The 27,771-nt window shown below is 47.6% G+C and overlaps 2 protein-coding genes across 4 annotated transcripts in view; one reads left to right on the top strand and one right to left on the bottom strand.

Annotated features, from left to right (window-relative positions):
• The window catches only part of LOC147092798 (NACHT, LRR and PYD domains-containing protein 3-like), a 110,590-nt gene extending 107,550 nt beyond the window's left edge, over positions 1 to 3,040 (bottom strand). The window contains exons 1-2 of one of the 2 annotated variants that reach the window (XM_085976048.1): positions 2,374 to 3,040; positions 1,467 to 1,736 (exon numbers count right to left, since the gene is read on the bottom strand). The gene's annotated coding sequence lies outside the window, so the exon portion shown is untranslated. The remainder of the gene's footprint in view (positions 1 to 1,466; positions 1,737 to 2,373) is intronic. The other variant, XM_085976049.1, reaches the window with a different exon arrangement.
• A 2,133-nt stretch (positions 3,041 to 5,173) lies between these two features.
• Positions 5,174 to 27,771, top strand: part of LOC147092797 (NACHT, LRR and PYD domains-containing protein 3-like) — a 76,116-nt gene continuing 53,518 nt past the window's right edge. For both annotated transcript variants that reach the window (XM_085976044.1, XM_085976045.1), the window contains exons 1-2: positions 5,174 to 5,396; positions 14,060 to 14,225. The gene's annotated coding sequence lies outside the window, so the exon portion shown is untranslated. The remainder of the gene's footprint in view (positions 5,397 to 14,059; positions 14,226 to 27,771) is intronic.

The following is a 27,771-nucleotide window of genomic DNA, read 5'->3' as shown; positions in this document are numbered from 1 at the left end:
ATATCTGCGTCACTTTTTTCTACTGCCATTATGTTACTTAATAAAAGTACAAATACTCCACCCCCCTTTATCCCTCTCTATCTTTTCTAAATATGTTATACCGTGCAATGTTTAATTCCCAGTCCTGATTTTTCTGCAGCCATGTCTCAGTAATCACTACTACATCTGGTTCCTCATGACGTATGATTACCTCCAGCTCCCCTGTTTTATTACAGACACTGTGTGCATTGCTGTACAGACAATTTAACTCATTTTAATAGGATTTCCTCTCACTATGTTTAATCATCTTACTAAAGTTAACCTAGACTCTCATCACAGCTCAGTCCCTTCACCTCAGCTCTCACCCTGAACAATTACAGTCAGACTCCCTCCAAAGCCAATCTGTCCTTCCTGGGACAGGCGTCCCAAGCGCAACACATCGAGTTCCAGCTCACTGAACAACTGCAGTGACCTCGAGTATTGTTTAGAGCTTGAATCCAAGGTTTAGTGATTTCTGTATCTAGAGTGAACTCCGTGTGACCTTCTCCCAGTCATTCCTATTCACGCTGTATTCCAGTCTGTAACTCTTCAATCCAGAGTATATTGTCCCACATTGTGTTACAATAAACTACTTCCACAATCCCACCGCTGTCTGCCTGACTAGCCTAGGATTGGCGGACACTGTGGAGTCCGTGTTCCTGGTTACTCTCGCTTGACCCCTCTTAACAATGAGGGGGATGGTGGAGTAAACTTGGGGTCATCCAAAACTCAGCAACCCATGTCCTAACTCACACCAAGTCCCATTCACCCGTCTCCCGTGCTCGCTGCCCTACAGTGGCTCCCGGTTAAGCACAGCCTCAATTTCAAAATTCTCATCCCTGTTTGCAAATCCCTGCAAGGCCTCGCCCCTCCCTATCTCTGAAATCTCCTTCAGCTCCACAACACCCCCCTCCCCCTTAGATATCTGCACTCTTCAAATTCTGCCATCTTGAACATCCCTGATTATAAACCGCTCAACCATTGCTGACAGTGCCTTCAGCTGCCTCGGCCCAAAGCCCTGGAACTCCCTCCCTAATTATTTCCACCTCTCCACCCTCCTTTAAGACTCTCCTTAAAACCAACCTCTTTGACCAAGATTTTGGTCACCTGTCCCAATTTCTCGTTATGTGCGTCGGTGTCAATTTTTTTGTCTTATAAAACTCCTGTGAAGCCCTTGGGACATTTTACTACGTTAAAGACGCTATATAAATACAAGTTGTTGTTGTGGGTAATGGGAGTAGGTTGAGCCGAGGGCCCCAGTGTTGAACAGACCGTTCTCGGTCACTGTCCGAGCGGACACTGAGAATGGCGATAGCCGCCCGGGAATGGATTGGCCACAGCGGCCCATGGAACAGAATCTCGCCGGGAGAGCCCGGCATTAAACGGGAAGAGTAAAGAATCAATGCAGAGTGAGACAGAATACAGGTTCAGAGCTCCATTCACATTACCTTGGTCCCCGGGATTCTCCCTCTCTCTGCAAGCTCCATCTGTGGAAATTCACTGCAGCCAACGGCTGGTTTTCATGGAGCGAGTCACAGTTTGATCATTTGAGCTGATCCTTGTTGTTGAGGTTTGTGCCCGAGTTTCACCCGCTGGTGAAAAGGTGGTTTCTGCTCGGAGATTGTTTCGCATCTGAAGAATTTCTATTTTTAGAAAGAGGAGCGGCGTTTCTGGTAAAAACCAATCGAACCGGTTTGACAAGTCCTCGCCCCATTCAACTGTGGATAAAGTGAGTTAGAAACATTTCTTTATCACTTCCTGTTCAGTCAGTGCAGCAAAACAGACCCAGCGTTAGACCAATTGATCCATTTCTATCTGGGACATTGTGGAAAGTCCCAGCGATCGCCTGATGTTTGGAGATTGAGCCAAACACCCGAGAGCACTTTCATGAGCGGAGGTGCTGAGGACCGAGTGAGGGGGTGGGCGCGGCTCCACTGTGTGGGTGGCGAGCGCCAGAGTTACTCAACCTGGTCCCCTTCACCTTCAAAACTGAGAGCGGCCACAAAAGAGGCAGTGTGTGAACACAGTGTGTGTGGTGGTGAAGAAGATCCTCAGAGAGGAAGAGGGGTCCAGGGCCCGCCGCAGTCTCAGCTGCCGTGGATGGGGTAACACTCTGATTAATCTCACTCCATCCCTCTGAAGATTGAGAAGGGCGGTGCAGAACAGGAGCGGGCTGGTCCCCGGGACCCTCGCTGTTAAACAGAGCCTCTGCCCTGGGTCACTGTCCGGGCTCACACTGAGAAAATGGCTAGAGCCGCGGGGAGAGGGCCCGTGGAACATCATCTCACCGGGAGACACCGGCTTTGAACAGGGAGATTAAAGTTAGACACAGGCTGCAAACTACATGAACCTTACCTGGGCCCGCAGATTCTCCCTTTCCGTGTGCAGCCTGCCAGTTCTGTCTTTGTAAACCAATCAGGAGGCTGTTCCTGGTTTTCTTCCTGCTCATCACAGTTTGGTAATTGGAGCTGATCCTTGTTATTTGAGATTTGAGCCAATCTCCGCCCTCTGACTGGAAGCTGCTGTTCCAAAATACTAATCGCACCGGTTTGAAAACTCGTTTAATTATGAACAAAGTTAGTTAGAAACAATTCTTCGTGAAGTATTATTATCCCAATAAAAGAGACCCAGCTCTAGGAATTAATTGTAACGCCTCTATCTGGGATTTTATGAACCGTTCCACGGATTCCCTGATGTTTGAACTTTCAGACCAACGCCTCAGAGCCAGTGTCTGGTGTTTCAGTGCGGGGAGGGCGAGCCGCTCGAAGGGCCAACACATTAACCATTTAACTGCTGAATGAAGGTGTCCTTGAATGGGGAGGAAATGATTTCTCCATGGTCACTTCTCTCATGCGACTGGATGGTATTCAGTGCCGCTCCCTGTTCACCCATCGCCCCTGTGCTCACTGACCGACATTGGCTCCCGGTCCGGCAACACCTCGATTTTAAAGTTCACATCCATGGCCTCACTCCTCCCTATCTCGGTAACCTGCTCCAGACCTACAACCCTCCGAGATCTCTGCTCTCCTCCAACTCTGGCCGCTTGTACATCCCCGATTTCCTTCATCCCTCCATTGGCCTTCAGCTGCCTAGGCCCTAAGCTCTGGAGTTCCCTCTCCACCTCTCCTCATTTAAGACACTCTTTAAAACCTCCCTCCGTCAACAAGCTTTTGGTTACCTGTCCTAATATCTCCTTAGGTGACTCGGTGTCTAAGTTTTTTCAGATTACGCACCTGTAAAGGAGCTCAGGAAGTTTTACTACGTTAAAGGAGTTCTATAAATTTGTATTATTGTTCTGAGACAGTGAAGAGACAGAGGGTGTTTCAGTCCTAGACCGGGGACAGATCAGTCCAAGATGGGGGCGGTTCAGCCTGAGAGAGGGGCGATTCAGTCTGAGCGAGGGGATGGTTCAGTCTGAGAGAGGGGGCGGTTCAGTCTGAGAGAGGGGCAGTTCAGTCTGAGAGAGGGGGCCGTTCAGTCTGAGAGAGGGGGCCGTTCAGTCTGAGAGAGGGGGGGTTCAGTCTGAGAGAGGGGCGATTCAGTCTGAGCGAGGGGATGGTTCAGTCTGAGAGAGGGGCAGTTCAGTCTGAGAGAGGGGCGGTTCAGTCTGAGAGAGGGGGCGGTTCAGTCTGAGAGAGGGGGCTTCAGTCTGAGGGAGGGGGGGCGGTTCAGTCTGAGAGAGGGGACGGTTCAGTCTGAGAGGGGGTTCAGTCTGAGAGAGGGGGCGGTTCAGTCCGAGAGAAGGGGCGGTTCAGTCTGAGAGAGGGGACGGTTCAGTCTGAGAGGGGGTTCAGTCTGAGAGAGGGGGCGGTTCAGTCTGAGAAGGGGAAGTTCAGTCTGAGAGGGGGTGCAGTTCAATCTGAGAAGGGTGATGCTTCGGTCTGAGGCGGGGATGGAGTCACGTGGGAGGTTAAGTCTGAGACAGGGCTGTGCGGTAGACTGTGATCCAGTCATTCCTGTATTGGAAAAATAGGGTTGTCACCAACACAGCAAGTGTGTGGTCAGAACAACGAATGCAAGAGTTGGGTCACCATAATCAATGCAAGATAACAGTGACTGGAAATACTGCAGGAGTGGGACCAGTACCAGCACCAACAGAGTGAGGGATTCACCAGTGCTGTGAGATAAGACTCACTGTTAATACTGCAGGAGTGGGTCCAGTACCAGAACTGACAGAGTGAGAGATTCACGAGTGCTGTGAGATAAGACTCACTGTTAATACTGCAGGAGTGGGACCAGTACCGGCACTGACAGAGTGAGGGATTCACGAGTGCTGTGAGATAAGACTCACTGTTAATACTGCAGGAGTGGGTCCAGGTCCAGCACTGGCAGAGTGAGGGATTCACGAGTGCTGTGAGATAAGACTCACTGTTAATACTGCAGGAGTGGGACCAGTACCGGCACTGACAGAGTGAGGGATTCACCAGTGCTGTGAGATAAGACTCACTGTTAATACTGCAGGAGTGGGACCAGTACCGGCACTGACAGAGTGAGGGATTCACGAGTGCTGTGAGATAAGGCTCACTGTTAATACTGCAGGAGTGGGTCCAGGTCCAGCACTGACAGAGTGAGGGATTCACGAGTGCTGTGAGATAAGACTCACTGTTAATGCTGCAGGAGTGGGTCCAGGTCCAGCACTGACAGAGTGAGGGATTCACCAGTGCTGTGAGATAAGGCTCGCTGTTAATACTGCAGAAGTGGGTCCAGGTCCAGCACTGACAGAACATAATAGCAAAATACTGCGGATGCTGGAAATCTGAATTAACAACAGAAAATGCTGGAAATACTCAGCAGCATTATGATGAAGGGTCCCAGACCTGAAACATTAACTCTGGAACTCTCTGCAAGGATGCTGCCTGGCCTGCTGAGTGTTTCCAGCATTTTTCTGTTGTTATTCCAACACTGACAGAATGAGAGGTTCCGACAGTGGTGCGTCCAGCGCAGGCGCAGTGGGAGAGTCTATGACGTCATTCGCGCGCTGTCGGGCTCGCGCTGAGGCGGTTGACCGGCGTTCGGGTTCGTAACAGGAGTCACGTGACCCCGAGCCGTCGGCGGCCTTTCAACACAATGGGCGGGGCCGTGAAGCGTCACGGGCTCTGATTGGTGATCGCAGCTGTCAATCTACGGGTCGCAGCCAACAGAAGAGACGGACTCAGTGATCGGCAGTAATTTGATGCGTTTGTGCACTCTGTGGCCGCAGTGCGCATGCTCGGTGCTGCTCGTACTCCTCGGATGAAGCGCGGGCTTCTTGAAAACTCGGTTGAGGAAGAAACGGTTCCGGAGATAAAGTGGCCGAGTTAAGGGGGAGCCGCTGGAAACCGGACTGAGGAGCGGCGGATGGAGCCGGATCAGAGATTGGGCTGGCGGCGATGGTGCGGGTGAGTGTGGGGATCAGAGAATCACAGACATTTACAGCTCAGGAGGAGTCTTGTCCGCGCCGGCCTGTCCCACAGAGAGCGATCCTCCCCAGTCCCACTTTCCAGCTCCTTCAGAACATCAGAAACAGGAGCAGGAGTGGGTGACACGGCCCTCGAGCCTGCTCTGACATTCAATCAGATCCTGGCTGATCATCCAAACTCAGTATCCTGTCCCTGCCTTCTCTCCATATCCCTTTAGCCTTAAGAAATATAGCCAACTCCTTCTTGAATATATTTAATGAATTGGCCTCAACTGCCTTCTGTGGTAGAGAATTCCACAGGTTCACCACTCTCTGGGTGAAGAAATTCCTCCTCATCTCAGACCTAAATGGCTTACCCCCTATCCTTAGACTGTGACCCCTGGTTTTGGACTCCCTGACCATCGGGAACATCCTTCCTGCATCCAGTCTGTCCAGTCCTGTTAGAATTTTATAAGTTTCAATGAGATCCCCTCTCATTCTTCTAAACTGCAACAAATATCAGCCTAATCGACCCAATCTCTCCTCATACGTCATTCCTGCCATCCCAGGTATCAGTCTGGTGAATCTTTGCTGCACTCCCTCCATGGCAAGAACAGCCTTCCTCAGATAAGGCGACCAAAACTGCACACAATACTCAAGGTGTGGTCTCACCAAGGCCCTGTACAACTGCAGCAAGACATCCTTGTTCCTCTACTTGAACCCTCTCGCTACGAAGGCCAACATACCATTTGCCGCCTTAACCGCCTGCTGCACCTGCATGCTTACCTTCAGCGACTGGTGCATAAGGACACCCAGGTCTCGTTGCACTTCCCCATCTCCCAATCTATTGCCTTCAGATAATAATCTGCTTTCCTGCTTTTGCCACCAAAGTGGACAACCTCGCATTGATCCACATTATACTGCATCTGCCATGCATCAGCCCAATCGCCCAACCTGTTCAAATCATACTGGAGTTTCACGGCATCCTCCTCACAGCACACACGCCCACCCAGCTTTGTGTTGTCTGCAAACTTGGAGATATTACATCTAGTTCCCTCGTCTAGATCATTAATATATAGTGTGAATAGCTGGGGTCCTAGGACCGATCCCTGCGGTACCCCACTAGTCACTGCCTGCCACTCAGAAAAAGACCCGTTTATTCCAACTCTTTGCTTCCTGTCTGCCAACCAGTTCTCTATCGAAGTCAGTACCTTGCCCCCAATCCCATGTGCCTTAACTTTACACACTAATCTCTTATGCGGGACCTTATCGAAAGCCTTCTGTAAGTCCAAATACACCACATCCACTGGTTCTCCCTTATCTATTCAAAGTTACATCCTCAAAAAATTCCAGTAGATTAGTCAAGCACGATTTACCTTTTGCAAATCCATGTTGACTTTGTCCGATCCTGTCACTGTTTTCCAAGTGCTCTGCTATTGCATCTTTTATAATGGACTCTAGCATTTTCCCCACTACCGAAGTCAGGCTTAGCGGCCTAAAATTCCCTGTTTTCTCTCTACCACCTTTTTTGAATAGTGGGGTAACATTAGCTACCCTCCAATCCATGGGAACTGTTCCAGAATCTATAGAATTTTGGAAGATGACCAGCAATGCATCTACTATTTCTAGGACCACTTCCTTAAGTACCCTAGGATGTAGATTATCAGGCCCTGGGGATTTATCGGCCTTCAATCCCGTCAATTTCCCTAACACCATTTCCGTACAAATACTGATTTCTTTCAGTTCCTCCCTCTCATTAGCCCCTATGTTCCCCGACATCTCTGGGAGGTTATTTGTGTCCTCCTTTGTGAAGACAGAACCAAAGTATGTATTTAATTGGTCTGCCATTTCTTTGTTCCCCGTTATAAATTCTCCTGATTCTGACTGCAAGGGACCTACGCTTGACTTCACCAATCTTTTTCTCTTCACGTATCTGTAGAAACTTTTACAGTCAGCTTTTATGTTCCCTGCTAGCCTCCTCTCGTACTCTATTTTCCCCCTCTTAATTAACCCCTTTGCCCTCCTTTGCTGAATCCTAAACTGCTCCCAATCCTCAGGTTTACTGCTTTTTCTGGCCAATTTATATGTCCTCCCCTTGGATCTTATGCTATCCCTAATTTCCCTTGTTAGCCACGGTTGAGTCACCTTTTTTTTTAATGCCAAACCGTGATGAACAAATTCTGTAGTTCATCCATACGATCTTTAAATGTTTGCTATTGCCTATCCACCGTCAACCCTTTGAGTAACATTCCCCAATCAATCCTACCCAACTCGCGCCTCATACCATCGTAGTTTCCTTTATTTAAATTCAGGACCCTAGTTTCTGAGTCAACTACTTACTCTCCATCTTAATGAAGAATTCGATCATATGATCGCTCCGCCCCAAGGGGCCTCGCACAACAAGATTGCTAATTATTCCTTTCTCATTACATAATACCAAGTCTAAGATGGCCTGATCTCTAGTTGGTTCCTCGACATATTGGTCCAGGAAACCATCCCATATACACTCCAGGAATTCCTCCTCCACAGTATTGTTACTAATTTGGTTAGCCCAATCTATATGTAGATTAAAGTCACCCATGATAACTGCTGTGCCCTTATTGCACGCGTCTCTAATTTCCCGTTTAATGCCATCCCCAACTTCCGCATTACTGTTTGGGGGTCTGTATACAACTCCCACTAATGTTTTCTGCCCCTTGGTATTTCTCAGCTCTACCCATACAGATTCCACATCATCAGAGCTAATATCCTTCCTTACAATTGTGTTAATCTCCTCTTTAACCAGCAATGCTACCCCACCTCCTTTTCCTTTTTGCCTGTCTTTCCTGAATATTGAATATCCCTGGATGTTGAGTTCCCAGCCTTAGTCACCCTGGAGCCATGTTTCCGTAATCCCAATCATATCCTATCCGTTTACATCTATTTGTGCAGCTAATTCATCCACCTTATTACGAATGCTGCTCACATTAAGACACAAAGCCTTCAGGCTTGTTTTTTTAACACTCTTAGACCTTTTAGAATTATTATTTACTGTGGCCATGTTTGATTTAAAGCCTTGATTTCTCTGACTGCCACTTTTGCTTTTCTCCTTCCTGTCTTTTGCTTCTATCGTTGTTTCCCTTTCCTCTGTCTCCCTGCACAGGTTCCCAACCCCCTGCCATTTCAGTTTAAACCCTCCCCCACAGCACTAGCAAACACTCCCCCTAGGACATCGGTCCCAGTCCTGCCCAGGTGCAAACTGTCCAGTTTGTACTGGCCCCACCTCCCCCAGAACCGGTTCCAATGTCCCAGGAATTTGAATCCCTCCCCCTTGCACCATTCCTCTAGCCACGTATTCATCTGAAATATCCTTCTATTTCTACTCTGACTAGCACGTGGCACTGGTAGAAATCCTGAGATTACTACCTTTTTGAGGTCCTATTTTTTAGTTTACCCCCTAACTCCCTATATTCAGCTTTTAGGACCTCATCCAGGATTTTACCCATATCGTTGGTACCTATATGCACCAGGACAACTGGCTGTTCACCCTCCCCTTCCAAAATGCTCTGCAGCCGCTCCGAGACATACTTGACTCTTGCACCAGGGAGGCAACATACCATCCTGGAGTCTCGATTGCTGCCGCAGAAACGCCTATCTATTCCCCTTACAATAGAACCCCCTATCACTATAGCTCTCCCCCTCTTTTTCCTCCCGTCCTGTGCAGCAGAACCACCCACGGTGCCAGGAAGTTGGCTGCTGCTGTCTTCCCCCGATAAGCCATCTCCCTCAACAATATCCAAAGCAGTATATCTGTTTGAGAGGGGGGTGGCCACAGGGGACCCCTGCACTACCTGCCTGCGCCTACTACTATGCCTGGCGTTCACCCATTCCCTTCCTGCCTGTGCAGCCTTTACCTGCGGTGTGACCAACTCATTAAACATGTTATTCACAACGCCCTCAGCATCACAAATGCTCCAGTATGTATCCATTCACAGCTCCAGCGCCGCAATGCGGTCTGCCAGTAGCTGCGGCTGGATACACTTCCCGCACACATGGTCTTCAGGGACACAGGAAGTGTCCCTGATTTCCCACATAGTGCAGGAGGAGCATACCCTGGTGCCGAGCTGTACTGCCATGACTTACCCTTTAATTAATTCGAATTAAATTAAATCAAATCAATCCCACCAATTACACTACAATTAAATGATATACTCAAGGGCCCTTGTTTACCAGCAGTCCCTGCTACACAACAGAGACCCTAGAAACTATAAACCACAAAATTTACGTTTGGAAAAAAGCGAGAAAGAGAGAAATACTCACCAACCAATCACTTATCTGCTTTCTGGTGATGTCACACTTCAATACTTTTTACTTCTCTCTCTTCTCTCGCTGACTGTGCCTCTCGCAGGTCCGCCGCGCAGCTCCGGTCCCAGGCCGCCTCTCAGTGCTCTTTTTATCCTCCTCTCGCTGACTCTGTGCCTCTCGCAGGTCTGCCGCTCAGCTCTGGTCCCAGGCCTCCTCTCTGCGCTGTTTTTATCCTCATCTCGCTGCCTCTGTGCCTCACGCAGGTCCGCCGCTCAGCTCCGGTCCCAGGCCTCCTCTCCGCGCTCTTTTTATCCTCCTCTCGCTGATTCTGTGCCTCTCACAGGTCCGCCGCTCAGCTCTGGTCCCAGGCCTCCTCTCCGTGCTCTTTTTATCCTCCTCTCGCTGACTCTCTGCCTCACGCAGGTCCGCCGCTCAGCTCCGGTCCCAGGCCTCCTCTCCGCGCTCTTTTTATCCTCCTCTCGCTGATTCTGTGCCTCTCACAGGTCCGCCGCTCAGCTCTGGTCCCAGGCCTCCTCTCCGTGCTCTTTTTATCCTCCTCTCGCTGACTCTGTGCCTCACGCAGGTCCGCCGCTCAGCTCCGGTCCCAGGCCTCCTCTCCGCGCTCTTTTTATCCTCCTCTCGCTGACTCTGTGCCTCTTGCAGGTCCGCCGCTCAGCTCCGGTCTGGCATGCTAGTTTTCTGTGTTTCTTGCACGAGGGCACCCAAATCTCTCTGAACACTAACATTTAAAAGTTTCTCACCATTTAAAAAATATTCTGTTTTTCTATTCCTACCAAAGTGAATATCGTCACATTTCCCTACATTATACTCCATCTGCCACCTTACTGCCCACTCACTCAGTCTATCTATATCCCTTTGCAGACTCTTTGTGTTCTCCTCGCAGCTTTAATCTATTTTTCCAATCTACCTTCGCCAACTCGCCCCTCATACCTATGTAATTGGCTTTATTTAAGTTTAAGACTCTAGTTTCGGACTTAGGCAAGTCACTCTCAAAATTAACGTGAAATTTTATCATATTATGATCACTCTGCCCAGAGGATCCTTGACTATGAGATTGCTAATTAACCCTGTCTCATTACACAGTACAAGACCTAAAATTACCTGTTCCCTGTTGGTTCCATGACATATTGTTGTAGGAAACTGTCTCGAATGCATTCCATGAACTGGTCCTGCAGACTCTTGGTCCATAGCCCTGTAGGTTACGGCTCTTCAAGTGCACACCCAAGTACTTTTTAAATGTGCTGAGGGTCTCTCCTCTACCACCCTTTCAGGCAGTGAGTTCCAGACCAGCATCACCCTCCGGGTGAAAAAGATTAAATCTCCTCTGCACCCTCTAGTGGATGGACCGGGGAGAAAGGTCTTTATTAGCCAAGGCATAGAATATAAGAGCAGGGAGGTTATGCTTGAACTGTATAAAACACTAGTTAGGCCGCAGCTAGAATACTGCATGCAGTTCTGGTCACCACATTACAGGAAGGATGTGAATGCACTAGAGGGGGTGCAGAGGAGATTTACGAGGATTTTGCCTGGGCTGGGGAATTTTAGCTATGTGGAAAGATTGGGGTTATTTTCTTTGGAACAGAGGAGGCTGAGGAGAGACCTAATTGAGGTGTATAAAATTATGAGGGGCCGAGATAGAGTGGATAGGACAGACCAATTTCCCTTAGCAGAAGGGTCAATAACCAGGAGGCATAGATTTAAAACAGATGGTCAAAGGATTAGAGGGGATTTGAGGAGAAAGTTTTTCACCCAGAGGGTGGTGGGGGTCTGGAACTCACTGCCTGAAAGGGTGGTAGAGGCAGAGACCCTCAGCACATTTAACAAATTGCTTGGATATGCCCTTGAAGTGCTGTAACTTACACGGCTACGGACCAAGTGCTGGAAAGTGGGATTAGGGTGGATAGCTCTTTGTTGGCCAGCACGGACAAGATGGGCCGAATGGCCTCCTGTGCTGTAACTTTCTTTGATTGTGTAACTCGGGGAGGATGGGCCCAGTGGGATCAGACAGTGTATAACCTGGGGAGGATGGGCCCAGTGGGATCAGACAGTGTGTATCCTGGGGAGGATGGGTCCAGTGAGATCAGACAGTGTATAACCTGGTGCGGATGGGCCCAGTGAGATCAGACAGTGTGTAACCCGGGGAGGATGGGCCCAGTGAGATCAGACAGTGTGTAACCCGGGGAGGATGGTCCCAGTGAGATCAGACACTGTGTAACTCGGGGAGGATGGGCCCAGTGGGATCAGACAGTGTGTATCCTGGGGAGGATGGGTCCAGTGAGATCAGACACTGTGTAACTCGGGGAGGATGGGCCCAGTGGGATCAGACAGTGTGTATCCTGGGGAGGATGGGTCCAGTGAGGTCAGACAGTGTGTATCCTGGGGAGGATGGGTCCAGTGAGATCAGACACTGTGTAACTCGGGGAGGATGGGCCCAGTGGGATCAGACAGTGTGTATCCTGGGGAGGATGGGTCCAGTGAGGTCAGACAGTGTGTATCCTGGGGAGGATGGGTCCAGTGAGATCAGACAGTGTGTAACCTGGGGAGGATGGGCCCAGTGGGATCAGACAGTGTATAACCTGGGGAGGATGGGCCCAGTGGGATCAGACAGTGTGTATCCTGGGGAGGATGGGTCCAGTGAGATCAGACAGTGTATAACCTGGTGCGGATGGGCCCAGTGAGATCAGACAGTGTGTAACCCGGGGAGGATGGGCCCAGTGAGATCAGACAGTGTGTAACCCGGGGAGGATGGGCCCAGTGGGATCAGACAGTGTGTATCCTGGGGAGGATGGGCCCAGTGAGATCAGACACTGTGTAACTCGGGGAGGATGGGCCCAGTGGGATCAGACAGTGTGTAACTCGGGGAGGATGGGCCCAGTGGGATCAGACAGTGTGTATCCTGGGGAGGATGGGCCCAGTGAGATCAGACAGTGTGTAACTCGGGGAGGATGGGCCCAGTGGGATCAGACAGTGTGTATCCTGGGGAGGATGGGCCCAGTGAGATCAGACACTGTGTAACTCGGGGAGGATGGGCCCAGTGGGATCAGACAGTGTGTATCCTGGGGAGGATGGGCCCAGTGAGATCAGACAGTGTGTAACTCGGGGAGGATGGGCCCAGTGGGATCAGACAGTGTGTATCCTGGGGAGGATGGGTCCAGTGAGATCAGACACTGTGTAACTCGGGGAGGATGGGCCCAGTGGGATCAGACAGTGTGTATCCTGGGGAGGATGGGTCCAGTGAGGTCAGACAGTGTGTATCCTGGGGAGGATGGGTCCAGTGAGATCAGACAGTGTGTATCCTGGGGAGGATGGGTCCAGTGAGGTCAGACAGTGTGTATCCTGGGGAGGATTGGCCCAGTTAGATCAGACAGTGTGTAACCTGGGGAGGATGGGTCCAGTGAGATCAGACAGTGTGTATCCTGGGGAGGATGGGCCCAGTGAGATCAGACACTGTGTATCCTGGGGAGGATGGGTCCAGTGAGGTCAGACAGTGTGTAACTTGGGGAGGATGGGCCCAGTTAGATCAGACACTGTGTATCCTGGGGAGGATGGGTCCAGTGAGGTCAGACAGTGTGTAACCCGGGGAGGATGGTCCCAGTGAGATCAGACACTGTGTAACTCGGGGAGGATGGGCCCAGTGAGATCAGACACTGTGTAACTTGGGGAGGATGGGCCCAGTGGGATCAGACAGTGTGTATCCTGGGGAGGATGGGCCCAGTGAGATCAGACAGTGTGTATCCTGGGGAGGATGGGTCCAGTGAGGTCAGACAGTGTGTATCCTGGGGAGGATGGGTCCAGTGAGATCAGACAGTGTGTAACCTAGGGAGGATGGGTCCAGTGAGGTCAGACAGTGTGTAACCCGGGGAGGATGGGCCCAGTGAGATCAGACACTGTGTATCCTGGGGAGGATGGGCCCAGTGAGATCAGACACTGTGTAACTTGGGGAGGATGGGCCCAGTGGGATCAGACAGTGTGTATCCTGGGGAGGATGGGCCCGGTGAGATCAGACAGTGTGTAACCTAGGGAGGATGGGTCCAGTGAGGTCAGACAGTGTGTATCCTGGGGAGGATGGGTCCAGTGAGATCAGACAGTGTGTATCCTGGGGAGGATGGGCCCAGTGAGATCAGACAGTGTGTAGGCGGTTTCGCTAAAGCACAGAGAAATTGTACATTTCCATCCAGAATTCTGGTGATTTTCCAGAAGCCCAGGCGGGCAGGACGAGGATCTGAGGAAATGGAGAAATTCAAACAGAAATACTCGGCCCTGAACTTTTACTTATCTGAAAAGTTGGAGGGAAATTGTACACTACATTCCACTTCACAACATCAATATTGTTCTCATTTTCTGCTCTGCCATAATTAGAACTCCCAGGGAATGACGGAGTGATTGAGAAATGTGCACAGCAGGAGTGAACAGGAATTGAAGACTGAGGAACAACAGCAGGTGAAATAGCACAGGATTGTTGGAGCACCAACCATAGAGAACCCTTCTGATTCAAAGAGCTTCCAGAGATCGACTGGGGAAAAAGGTAAGAGAGCGTCCCATTGACCCAGATACACACTGGTCCTGGAGATGGACAAGGGAGAAAGGTCAGAGAGTGTCCCATTGACTCAGATACACACTGGTCCTGGAGATGGACTGGGGAGAAAGGTCAGAGAGAATCCCATTGACTCAGATACACACTGGTCCTGGAGATGGACTGGGGAGAAAGGTCAGAGAGAATCCCATTGACTCAGATAAACACTGGTCCTGGAGATGGACTGGGGAGAAAGGTCAGAGAGAGTCCCATTGACTTGGATACACACTAGTCCTGGAGATGGACTGGGGAGAAAGGTCAGAGAGTCCCATTGACACAGATACACACTGGTCCTACAGACAGTACACAATGGTTACAAGGTAAGGCAGGATATGGTGAGAATGAGACTGGGAGAGTCTGACCACCGAGCATAATTATCCAGCATGAGTCCGTGCAATGGGACGTGAAGTGAGATCCGTTTCTGACTCTAAACACACAGTCATAGTGAATCTTGTGTGTTTTAGAGTAAAGGGGTTTGATCTGAGAAGTGACTCCAGTCTGGGGCAGATCCCAGCAGATGGACAGGTGGGGCTGAACTCACTGACACCATCAGATCTCCGTGTTAAAATAGCTCAGATCTGGTGACAAATCAAGGGGAAAGATTGAACAGAGAAACTAATTATAGTCAATTCATTGAACACGATGCAGAGACAAACCTCAAAGATCAGCACGGCCTGTGACCAGCAGGTACAGAGTATTGTCAGATGGTGAGTGCTGAGCACAACTTCATTACCTTTGGACATCCCCATTTTTTATTTCTGGGGACGGTGAAAGACCTGGAACGCCTGGTGAGTGTTTACCTCCTGTTTCATTGGTCACAGACACACACAATAGCAAAGCAAGCAGGGAATGTGCTTCCAAAATCAACGTCAGATACACAGCTAGCCTCAGATTCCCAGTATATTCTGAAATGGTGAGAACCCAAACCAAGTAAAGCACAGAATATAGTCCGAAATGGGGATGAGTAATAATATTAGAAATAAAAGCTGAAAATGCTGGAAACACTCAGCGGGTCAGGCAGCGTCTGGGGAGAGGAAGGTGGGGTTAATGTTTCAGATCCTGAACCCGTTCTCAGGAAAGGGCATTGACCTGAACCGTTAACCCCGCCGTCCCCTCCCCACAGACACTGCCTGACCCGCTGAGTGTTTCCACCATGTTCAGGTTTTATGACAGATTTCCAGCGTTTCCAGTGTTTTACTGTTGGTAATAATATTAGAAGTTGGTTTTGATATTAGAAGAGATATATGCTTCCTCCCTTGTACAATGTCCGTTTTATTCAGGGTGAGACTGTCCAGAATGCAATAAATTCCTGTCCCCACTCTGCTCCCTGCCTCCCCCTCTCTTTCCTCTGCCTCTACCCCCGTCACACTGACCTAACCCCTGTGCCCGCTGGACGCCCAAGCCCTCGGCCTGTGAGTGTGACCAGGCTTTCCATTGTAAGTGTTTCCTAGACCGTGCACCCTGCTGATGTGTGGAGATACATGAAAAGCATCCACCAGCTGTGTCAGTGGGAGGGATTCTCATGGATGAGCAGCACGTGTGGGGACAGGTAGACAGGTAAGATTAGCCATTGCCTTCAGTCCACGCCACGAGCTGTGTTCCCGAGGCATCGACTCCATCCCTCTCCCTGCCCACTGTCTGAGGCTGAATCAGAGCATCCGCAATCTTGCTGTCGTATTTGACCGTACGATGATCTTCTGACCACATATCCACTCCGTGACCAACACCGTCTACTTCCAGCTCTGTAACAGCGCCGGTCTCTGCCCCTGCCTCAGCTCATCTGTTGCTGACACCCTCACCCATTCCTTTGTTACCTCTAGACGTGACTGTTCCAAGGCTCTCCTGACCGGCCTCCTCCTCCCACTCTCCATAAACTTGAACTTGTCCAAAATTCTGCTCCATGTATTCTAACTCTCAACAAGTCCCATTCAGCCATCATCCCTGTGCTCGCTGATCTGTATTGGCTCCGGGTCTGGCATTACATTGATTTTATAATTCTCATCCTTGATTTCAAACCCCTCCATGGCCTTGTCCCTCCTTCTGTCTGTAATCTCTTCCAGTCCTACATCCCTCCGAAATCCCTGCGCTCCTCCAATTCTGATCTGTGACGCATCTCCGATTTCCTTCTCTCCACCATTGGCGGCCGTGCCTTTAGCTGCGGAGGCCCTAAGCTCTGGAATTCCCTCTTTAAATATCTCTACCTCTCTGCTCCTTTTAAGACGCTCCTTAAAACCTACTTCTTTGTCCAAATGTAGAATAAGAGCGGTGGCAGCAGGCTCGTGTGGACCATAAACACCGGCACAGACCACTTGGGCTGAATAGCCTGTTTCTCTGCTGTTAATTCTATGTAATTCTATGTAAAACAGGAAGTGACAATACCACATTTTCTGAGACAGTTTTGTACAAAGCGAGCTTTGGTCTTATTCTGTACCCTGCAACACACAAACCACTGCAGTGGAACTGGGAGATTCCAGTCGCTCAGCCAGATCGCGTGGAATATTCTGTAAAAGTGAAATGAGTTTAACCGTTCCTGTAACATTCAATGAGACTTGTGTATTTCAGAGGAGAGGCTTTTCTCAGAGATTCGCCCAGTTTGACACGTGGGTGAAGAGTTAGACATGTGCATCTCCATCTCCAGCCTCCCTTTCCTCAATCTTTTGTCACCTGAATCTCGGCAAAGCTTTTTCACAGCTTCATGTTTGAATCTCTCCAATCGGGTTTTCGCTTCTGCCACAGCACAAAAATGGCAATAATCAAAGTCCCAGGCGACGCTTTCTAAGACTGTGACCGTAGTAAACATAGAAACATAGAAGATAGGAGCAGGAGTAGGCCATTCAGCCCCTCGAGCCTGCTCTGCCATTCAACGAGATCATGGCTGATCATCCAAATTCAGTACCCTGTCCCTGCCTACACCCATATCCCTTGATCCCTTTAGCCTTAAGAAATATATCTAACTCCTTGAATATATTTAATGAATTGGCCTCCACTGCCTTCTGTGGTAGAGAATTTCACAGGTTCACCACTCTCTGGGTGAAGAAATTCCTCCTCCACTCTGTCCTAAATGGCTTACTCCTTAGGCTGTGACCCCTGGTTCTGGACTCCCCGGCCATCGGGAACATCCTTCCTGCATCAAGTCTCTGTGGTCCTGTTAGAATTTTATCAGTTTCAATGAGATCCCCTCATTCTTCTAAACTCGAGTATAAGCCCAATCGACCCAATCTCTCCTCGTACGTCATTCCTGCCATCCCAGGTATCAGTCTGGTGAATCTTCGCTGCACTCCCTCCATGGCAAGAACATCCTTCCTCAGATAAGGCGACCAAAACTGCACACAATACTCAAGGTGTGGTCTCACCAAGGCCCTGTACAACTGCAGCAAGACATCCTTGTTCCTCTACTTGAACCCTCTCACTACGAAGGCCAACATACCATTTGCCTTCTTAACCGCCTGCTGCACCTGCATGCTTACCTTCAGCGACTGGTGCACAAGGACACCCAGGTCTCGTTGCACTTCCCCTTCTCCCAATCTATTGCCGTTCAGATAATAATCTGCCTTCCTGTTTTTGCCACCAAAGTGGATAACCTCGCATTTATCCACATTATACTGCATCTGCCATGCTTCTGCCCAGTCACCCAACCTGTCCAAATCATACTGGAGTTTCTCGCCATCCTCCTTACAGCATACACGCCCACCCAGCTTTGTGTCATCTGCAAACTTGGAGATATTACATCTAGTTCCCTCATCTAGATCATTTATATTTATTGTGAATAGCTGACGGGGTCTAGGACCGATCCCTGTGGTACCCCACTAGTCACTGCCTGCCACTCGGAAAAAGACCCATTTATTCCAACTCTCTGCTTCCTGTCTGCCAACCAGTTCTCTATCGAAGTCAGTACCTTGCCCCCAATCCCATGTGCCTTAACTTTACACACTAATCTCTTATGCGGGACCTTATCGAAAGCCTTCTGAAAGTCCAAATACACCACATCCACTGGTTCTCCCTTATCTATTCAAAGTTACATCCTCAAAAAATTCCAGTAGATTAGTCAAGCACGATTTACCTTTTGTAAATCCATGTTGACTTTGTCCGATCCTGTCACTGTTTTCCAAGTGCTCTGCTATTACATCTTTTATAATGGACTGTAGCAATTTCCCCACTACCAATGTCAGGCTTACTGGTCTATCATTCCCCGTTTTCTCTCTACCACCTTTTTTGAATAGTGGGGCAACATTAGCTACCCTCCAATCCATGGGAACTGTTCCAGAGTCTATCGAATTTTGGAAGATGACCAGCAATGCTTCTACTGTTTCTAGGGCCACTTCCTTAATTACCCTAGGATATAGATTATCAGGCCCTGGGGATTTATCAGCCTTCAATCCTGTTAATTTCCCTAACACCATTTCCCTACAAATACTGATTTCTTTCAGTTCCTCCCTCTCATTAGACCCTATGTTCCCCGACATCTCTGGGAGGTTATTTGTGTCCTCTTTTGTGAAAACAGAACCAAAGTATGTATTTAATTGGTCTGCCATTTCTTTGTTCCCCATTATAAATTCCCCTGATTCTGACTGCAAGGGACCTACGTTTGACTTCACCAATCTTTTTCTCTTCACATATCTATAAAAGCTTTTCCAATCTGTTTTAATGCTACCTGCAAGCTTACTCTCATACTCTATTTTCCCCTTCTTAATTAATCCCTTTGTCCTCCTTTGCTGAATCCTAAACTGCTCCCAATCCTCAGGTTTACTGCTTTTTCTGGCCAATTTATATGTCCTCTCCTTGGATCTTATGTTATCCCTAATTTCCCTTGTTAGCCATGGTTGAGTCACCTTTTTTTGTTTTATTTTTATGCCAAACAGTGATGAACAAATGTTTGCCATTGCCTAGCCACCATCAACCCTTTGAGTAACATTCCCCAATCAATCCTACCCAACTCGCGCCTCGATACCATCGTAGTTTCCTTTAATTAAATTCAGGACTCTAGTCTCTGAGTCAACTACTTCACTCTCCATCTTAATGAAGAATTCGATCATATTATGATTGCTCTGCCCCAAGGGGCCTCGCACAACAAGATTGCTAATTATTCCTTTCTCATTGCATAATACCAAGTCTAAGATGGCCTGATCTCCAGTTGGTTCCTCGACATATTGGTCCAGGAAACCATCCCGTATACACTCCAGGAATTCCTCCTCCACAGTATTGTTACTAATTTGGTTAGCCCAATCTATATGTAGATTAAAGTCACCCATGATAACTGCTGTGCCCTTATTGCACGCATCTCTAATTTCCCGTTTAATGCCATCCCCAACCTCCGCATTACTGTTTGGGGGTCTGTATACAACTCCCACTAACGTTTTCTGCCCCTTGGTATTTCTCAGTTCTGCCCATACAGATTCCACATCATCAGAGCTAATATCCTTTCTTTCAATTATGTCAATCCCCTCTTTAACCAGCAATGCTACCCCACCTCCTTTTCATTTTTGTCTATCTTTCCTGAATATTGAATACCCCTGGATGTTGAGTTCTCAGCCTTGGTCACCCTGGAGCCATGTTTCCGTAATCCCAATCAAATCATATTCGTTTACCTCTACTTGCGCAGCTACTTCATCCACCTTATTACGAATGCCCCTTGCATTAAGACACAAGGCCTTCAGGCTTGTTTTTTCAACACTCTTACACGTTTTAGCATTATTATTTACTGTGGCCATGTTTGATTTAAACCCATGATTTCTCTGAATGCCTCCTTTGTTTTTCTCCTTCCTGTCTTTTGCTTCTATCCTTGTTTCCCTTTCCTCTGTCTCCCTGCTCAGGTTCCCAACCCCCTGCCATTTTAGTTTAAACCCTCCTCCAGAGTAGTAAGCTATCCTTCCTCATTCTTCTCGACCTCTGCAGTCTTTGACACGTTCGAGCACAACATCCTCTGAAGCCTCCTCTCCATTGTCCTGCTCAGTGGGACTGCCCTCGCTTGGCTCCACTTTTACCCATCCAGTTGTAGCCAGAGAATCTCCATCAACAGCTTCTCTTCCCGCTCCGCACTGTTAGTTCTGGAGTCCCCCATGGATCTTCTCTCGCCCCCTCCTATTTCTCATCTACATGCTGCCCCTTGGAGACATTATCCGAAGACAAGTGTTCAGCTTTCATATGTACGTCAACAATTGTCTGCTCCACATCACCACCACCTTTCTCGAACCTTCCACTGCCTCTGCTTGCTCACGCTGCTTGTCTGACATCCATCTGAGATGAGGTACACATTTCTCCAATTAAACATTGGGAAGACCAAAGACATGGTCTTTGGCAGCGGCCAGGAATTCTGTTCCCTCCCCGTCCCAATCATTGTCTGAGATTTAAACATACTGTTCGCAATTGCTGAGTTCTATCCGATGCCAAGCTGAGCTTCTGACCCGATATTGTCTCCAGCTCAAAGACTGCCAACTTCCACCTCTAACATCAGCCATCTTCGTCCCTGCTTCAGCCCATCTGCTGCTGAAACCCTCATCCATTCTTTTATCACCTGGAGACTCTAATTTTCCATTGCTCTCCGAGTCGGCTTTGATCCTTTCACCCTCCATAAACTTAAATGCATCAAAAACCCTGTTCACCGATCACCCCTGTCCTTGTGAACCTACATTGTCTCCCGGTCCCCCAGCACCTCCAAATTAAAACTCTCATCCTTGTTTAAACCCCTTCATAGTCTTGTCCCTTCCTGTCTCTGTAACCACCTCCAGTCCTACAATCCCCCACCTCCAAGATTTCTATTACAAAAGCAAAATACTGTGGATGCTGGAAATCTGAAATAAAAACCGAAAATGCTGGAAATGCTCAGCAAGTCAGGTAGCACCTGTGGAGAGAGAAACAGAGTTAGCGTTTGAGGTCATGACAAAGGGTCATCGACCTGAAACATTAACTCTGTTTCTCTCTCCACAGATGCTGCCTGACCTGCTGAGTATTTCCAGCATTTTCTGTTTTTATCCAAGATCTCTCTGTTTCTCCGACTCTGGTCTCTTGTGCATTTCACACTCTCCTCATCCCAACGGTGGCGGCCGTGCCTTCAGCTGTCCCGGCTCTGAAATTCCGTACCTAGACCTCTCTGCCTCCCTCTCCTCCTGCAAGAGCCGCCTAAAACCCACTTTTTTAAGAACATGAGAAATAGAAGCAGGAGGAGGCCATTTGACCCTTGGAGCCTGCTCTGCCATTCAATAATATCACAGCTGATCTATTACCACATCTCCACTTTCCTGCACTATCCCCCTATCCCTTCATTCCATTAATATTCAAAAATCTATCGATCTGTGTCTTCAATATACTCAACGACACAGCCTCCTCCACCCTCTGAGTGAAGAAATTGCTCCTCATCTCAGTCCTAAATGGCCGAACCCTTTTTCTGAGACTGACCCCTGGTTCTATTCTCCCCAGCCAGGGGTAACGTTCTCCCTGCATCTACCCTGTCGAACCCTGTATGAATTTTGTATGTTTCAATGAGATCACCTCTCATTCTACTAAACTCTAGAGAATATAGGCCCAGCCTACTCAATCTCTCCTCCTAGGACAATTCCCCCATCCCAGGAACCAGTCTGGTGAACCTTCGTTTCACTGCATCTAAGGAAGGAAATAGCAGAGGCTCTGACAATCATTTTCCAATCCTCTCTGGCTACAGATGTGGTGCCGGAGGACTGCTAACGTGGTACCGTTGTTTATAAAGGGAGAAAGGGATAGACCGAGTATTATAGGCCAGCCAGCCTAACCTCGGTAGTGGGAAAATTATTGGAAAAACTTCTGAGGGACAGGATAAATCTTCATTCAGAAAGACATGGATTAATCAAGGATAGTCAGCATGGATTTGTTAAGGGGAGGTCGTGTCTGACAAACTTGATTGAATTTTTTCAGGGAGTAACAAGGAGGGTCGATGAGGGTTGTGCGTTTGATGTAGTGTATATGGATTTTAGCAAGACTTTTGATAAGGTCCCACATGGCAGACTGGTCACGAAGTTAAAAGCCCATGGGATCCAAGGCAAAGTGGCAAGTTGGATCCCAAATTGGCTCAGAAGTAGGAAGCAAAGGGTTATGGTCGATGGGTGTTTTTTGTGACTGGAAGGCTGTTTTCAGTGGGGTTCTGCAGGGCTCAGTACTAGGTCCCTTGCTTTTTGTGATATATATCAAAGATTTAGACTTGAATATAGTGGGTATGATTAAGAGGTTTGCAGCTGAAACAAAAATTGGCAGTGCGGTGGATAATGAAGAAAGCTGCAGACTGCTGGAAGATATCAATGAACTGGTCAGGTTGACAGAACAGTGGCAAATGGAATTCAATCTGGACAAGTGCAAGTTAATGCATTTGGGGAGGGCTAATAAGGCGGAGAATACACAATAAATGGTAGGACACTGAGTAGTGTAGAGGAACAGAGGGACCTTGGAGTGCATGTCCACAGATCCCTAAAGATAGCAGGACAGGTAGATAAGGTGGTTAAGAAAGCATACGCCTTTATTAGCCGAGGCATAGAATATAAGAGCAGGGAGGTTGTGCTTGAACTGTATAAAACGCTAGTTAGGCCTCAGCTAGAGTACTGTGTGCAGTTCTGGTCACCACATTGCAGGAAAGATGTGATTGCGCTAGCGAGGGTACAGAGGAGATTTACGACGATGTTTCCTGGACTGGAGAATTTTAGCTATGAGGAAAGATTGGCGAGGTTGGGGTTATTTTCTTTGAGGGGCCTAGATAGAGTGGATAGAAAGGAACTATTTCCCTTAGCAGAAGGGTCATTAACCGGGGGGGGGGGGGGCACAGAATTAAAGCAATTGCTCAGAAGCCTAGAGGGGATTTGAGGAGAATTCTTTTCACCCAGAGGGTGGCGGGGTCTGTAACTCACTGCCTGAAAGGGTGGTAGAGGCAGAGACCCTCATCACATTTAAAAATTATTTGGATATGCACTTGAAGTGCCGTAACCTACAAGGCTATGGACCAAGTGCTGGAAAGTGGAATTAGGGTGGATAGCTCTTTGTCGGCCGGCATGGACAAGATGGGCCGAATGGCCTCCTTCTGTTCTGTAAATTTCTATGATTCTATGGCAGGTATATCCTTTCTTGGGTAAGGAGACCCAAACGGTACACAATACTCCCGGTGTAGTCTCACCTGGGCCCTATATAATTGTAATAAGACGTCTTTACTCTTATAATCAAATCCTATTGTGATAAAGGCCAACATACCATTTGCTTTCCTAATTGCTTGCTGTACCTACATGTTAACTTTCAGTGATTCGCGTACAAGAACACCCAGGTCCCTCTGAACACCAACGTTTCCCAATCTCGCACCATTTAAAAATACTCTGCTTTTCTCTTTTTCCTTCCAAAGTGGATAACTTCATTTCTCCACGTTATATTCCATTTGCCATGTTCTTGCCCACTCACTTAACCTGTCTATATCCCCTTGAAGCCTCCTTGCATCCTCCTCACAACTTACATTCCCACCCAGCTTTGTATCATCGGCAAACTTGGATATAATGGCCCAGAAATTCGGGTCTCCACGGGTGAGTGCGCATGGGGTACTCACCCGTAAGCCCAATGGAAGTGCCGGTTTCGTGCATGCACTGCGCATGCGCGGGAAACCGACACTTCCGTTCCCCTGAAAGAAGGGGTTGACAGGTGGAACGCGTGCGCCGGAGAGGCAGCGCGTGCGCCTGGAACTTACGTTTTTTTGCAGGGTTCTCCGGGAGGGTAAGTCTCCAGCAGTTACACTTTTAAAAAGCAGGCGCAAGGCCTGCTTTTTACAAGGTAAGTGGTGAATTAATTACAATTAAAACATTTTTTCCACAAGTTTATTATTTTTAATTACTTTAAAGAAAGGTAAGTTTATTTTTAGCCCCGTTAGAAAATAACATTATTTTTTTCAAAAATTTAAATTATTGTTTAAAATAGTTATTTCATGTAATTTATAGTTTTTAAAAAATGTGATTTTTAAAAAATTTATTTGAAGATTTAGTGATGTTTTGGGGCTTACAGTATTTATAGGTTTGATAGCTCTTCCTGTCAAACTTATGAATGGAGCATTCCCTGCTCCGATTGGCTCTCCATGGCCCACGTGATCCCAAGCGACGCATCGAACTAACTGCGCCCCTGGGATACACAAGCACTGTGCGCCGGCAGTTGGAGAAGGCCCAGGATCGGAATCCCACACGGGCCCACAGCTCAACGGCCAGCGCGCTAGGTAAGTGCAGGTCGGAGGCTTGCACCCGCGGGAAGCCCCCGACCTGAATTTCTGGGCCATTACTTTTGGTCGACTGATCCAAATCATTGCTGTAGATTGTGAATAGCTGAGGCTCAAGCACTGATCCTTGTGGTACCCTACTAGTTACAGCCTGGCAATCCGAAAATGACCCGTTTATTCCTACTCTCTGTTTTCTGTCTGTTAATCAATCCTCAATCCATGCTAGTATATTACCCCCAATCCCATGAGCCCTAATTTTGTTTAATAACCTCTTGTGTGGCACCTTATTGAATGCCTTCTGAAAATCCAAATACCCCACATCCACTGGTTCCCCCTTATCTATTGTTACTTACAACCTCAAAACACTAACAGATTTGTAAAACACGAATTCCGTTTCATAAATCCATGCTGACTCTACCCAATCCTATTATTATTTTCTAAGATGCTCTGTTGCCACGTCCTTAATAATAGATTCTAGCATTTTCCCTGCTACTGATGTCAGGTTAACTGGTCTGTAATTCCCCGTTTTCTCTTTCCCTCCTTTCTTAAATCGTGGGGTTACATTTGCTACTTTCCAATCCGCGGGAACCGTTCTAGAATCTGGAACTTTAGAAAATGACAACCAATGCACCTACTCTCTCTATAGACACCTCTTTCATAACTCTAGGATATAGACCATCAGGTCCAGGGGATTGATCGGCTTCCAGACCCATTAATTTCTCCAGTACTATTTTTTTACTAATACTAATTTCTTTCAGTTCCTCATTCTCGCTAGACCCTTGGTTCTCCACTATTTCCGGGAATTTTTGTATCTCTTGCCCAAAACCTTAAATCTGTGTCCCCTTGTCCTTGTACCATCCATTAGTGGGAACAGCCTTTCCCCGTCTAGCCTATCCAAACCCATCATAATCTTGTACACCTCTATCACATCACCCCTCAACCTCCTTTGCTCGAATGAAAACAAATCCAGCTTATCCAACCTGTCCTTGTAGCTAATATATTACCCTCAACCCCATGAGCCCTTATCTTGCGTAGCAACCTTATGTGTGGCACCTTATCAAATGCCTTTTGGAAATCCAAATATATTACATCCACCAGTTCCCCTTTATCTGCCCAGCTAGTTGCATCCTCAAAAAGCACTAATAAGTTGTTTAAGCATGATTTCCCTTTCATAAAACCATGTTGACTCTGCCTGATCATATTCTGATTTTCTAAGTGCCCTCTTACCACTCCCTTAATAATGGATTCCAGCATTCTCCTGATGTCAGGCTCACTGGCCTGTAGTTCCCTGCTTTCTCTCTTTCCCCCTTTCTTGAATAGTGCGATTACATTTTCTACCTTCCGATCTGCTGGGACTGTTTCAGAATCTAGGGAATTTTGGAAGATCGCAACCAATGCATCCATTATCTCTGCAGCCACCTCTTTTAGAACCCTAGGATGTAGGCCATCAGGCCCAGGGGGTTTGTCGGCTTTTAGTCCCATTAGTTTCTCCAGTACTTTTTTTCTCTACTGATATTAATTACTTTAAGTTCCTGGCTCTCATCAGCCCCTTGGTTCCCTGCTATTTTTGGTATGCTATTTGTGTCTTCTACTGTGAAGACAGATACAAAATATTTGTTTGAAGTCTGTGCCATTTCCTTATTCCCCATTATAATTTCCCTGTCTCAGCTTGTAAGGGACCAATGCTTACTTTTGTTACTCTCCATGTTTATATACTTTTAGAAGCTCCTGCAATTTTTTAATGTTTCTTGCTGGTATACTCTCATTCTATTTTCTCCCTTTATCAATTTTTGGTCATCCTTTGCTGGTTAACAGAATAAAACTTCCAAATGCAATTTCACACATTGAAGGTCTGCTCCTGTAAATAGCATTCAAGTACATTTATCGTTTATTACACGCTTAGTAACAAAACGTTGGAGGTCGATACCATCAGAAACTTGGAATCATACAGCTCAGAATGAGGCCATTCGGCACAACGTGCCTGTACCCACTCTCTGAAAGAGCAATCCAATGTGTCCCACTCCCCTGCTCTCTCCCCAGAGCACTGCTAATATTGGCCCCTTCGTGTATTTAACTACAGGAAACTTTGTGCTATCCGGCACCGACGGGACCAAGCTGTTGCCGTCCCATCAAAACTGCCGGACAAACCAGCGCTAATGTTGAAACATACGGAGATTTTGAGCTCCGTATTTGGCAACAAACCCTGTGCTTCTAAACAGTCGGCCGTACATTGCAAGCGTCTCTGTAGCTTAGCAACAGCTTCAGCGAGACCTTGCAGAGCCTGACTGGTGAAAATAAAGCAACGAAAAGAAAAAAAAACCTAACGAAACGGCTCCTGATTTTTGCCGGTGGCTCGAGCATTCCGGATAGTTAACCTCCGGATAAACCAAAGTTTCCTGTAATTCAGTTTTAAAAGTTATTATTGGCTCTGCTCCCACCACTCTTTCAGACATTGCATTCCAGATCATAATAACTCGATGCCTAAAAACAATCCGCTCATCTCACCTCTGGCTCTTTTGTCAATTACATTAAATCTGTGTCCTCTATTTACTGACCCTTCTGTCAGTAGATACAGTTGCTCCTTATTTACTCTATGGAAACACCTTTGTGATTTTGAACACTTCTATTAAATCTCTCCTTAACCTTTTCTGCTCTAAGTAGAACAAGTCCAGCTCCTCTAGTGTCTCCATGTAGCTGAAGTCCCTCATCTCTGTTACCATTCTAGTAAATCTCCTCTCCAAGGCCTTGAAAGCCTTCCTAAAGTGTGGCACCCAGAATTGGACACAATGCTCCAGCTGAGGCCTAACCAGTGTGTGATAATGGCTCAGCATAACTTCGTTGCGTTTGTACTCAATGGTCAAAACTGGCAGATGGAGTTCAATGTGGGAAAGTGTGAGGTAATTCACTTTGGACCTAAAAAGGAGAGATCAGAGTATTTTCTAAATAGTTAGAAGCTAGGAACCGTGGATGAGCAGAGAGAATTATGGCTCCAAATATAGAAATTACTAGAAGCTAGTGGATAAGTACAAAAATAAGTAAAACGGCTAATGGAATGTCAGGCTTTATCTCAGGAGGGCTGGAACACAAAAGTAGTCTTCCAGCTGTACAGAGCTCTGGTTAGAACAGGTTTAGAGTTCCATGTTCTGGGCACCGCACCTCAGGAAGAATATCTTGGATTTGGTGGTGGTGCAGCTCAGAGTTAAGAGTTAAATTATGAGGACTGATTGCATAGACGAAGCTTGTAATCTCTTGAATATAAAGTGTTAAGGGGTGATCTAATTGAGGTGTTTAAGATGATCT

This window comes from Somniosus microcephalus, unplaced genomic scaffold (genome assembly GCF_052327205.1).
Source record: "Somniosus microcephalus isolate GS21.2 unplaced genomic scaffold, FLI_Smic_1.0 unresolved_chr2, whole genome shotgun sequence".
Classification (NCBI taxonomy): Eukaryota; Metazoa; Chordata; class Chondrichthyes; order Squaliformes; family Somniosidae; genus Somniosus; species Somniosus microcephalus.
Note: the sequence above shows the minus strand (reverse complement) of the source record. Positions and strands in the feature narration are given on the sequence as shown.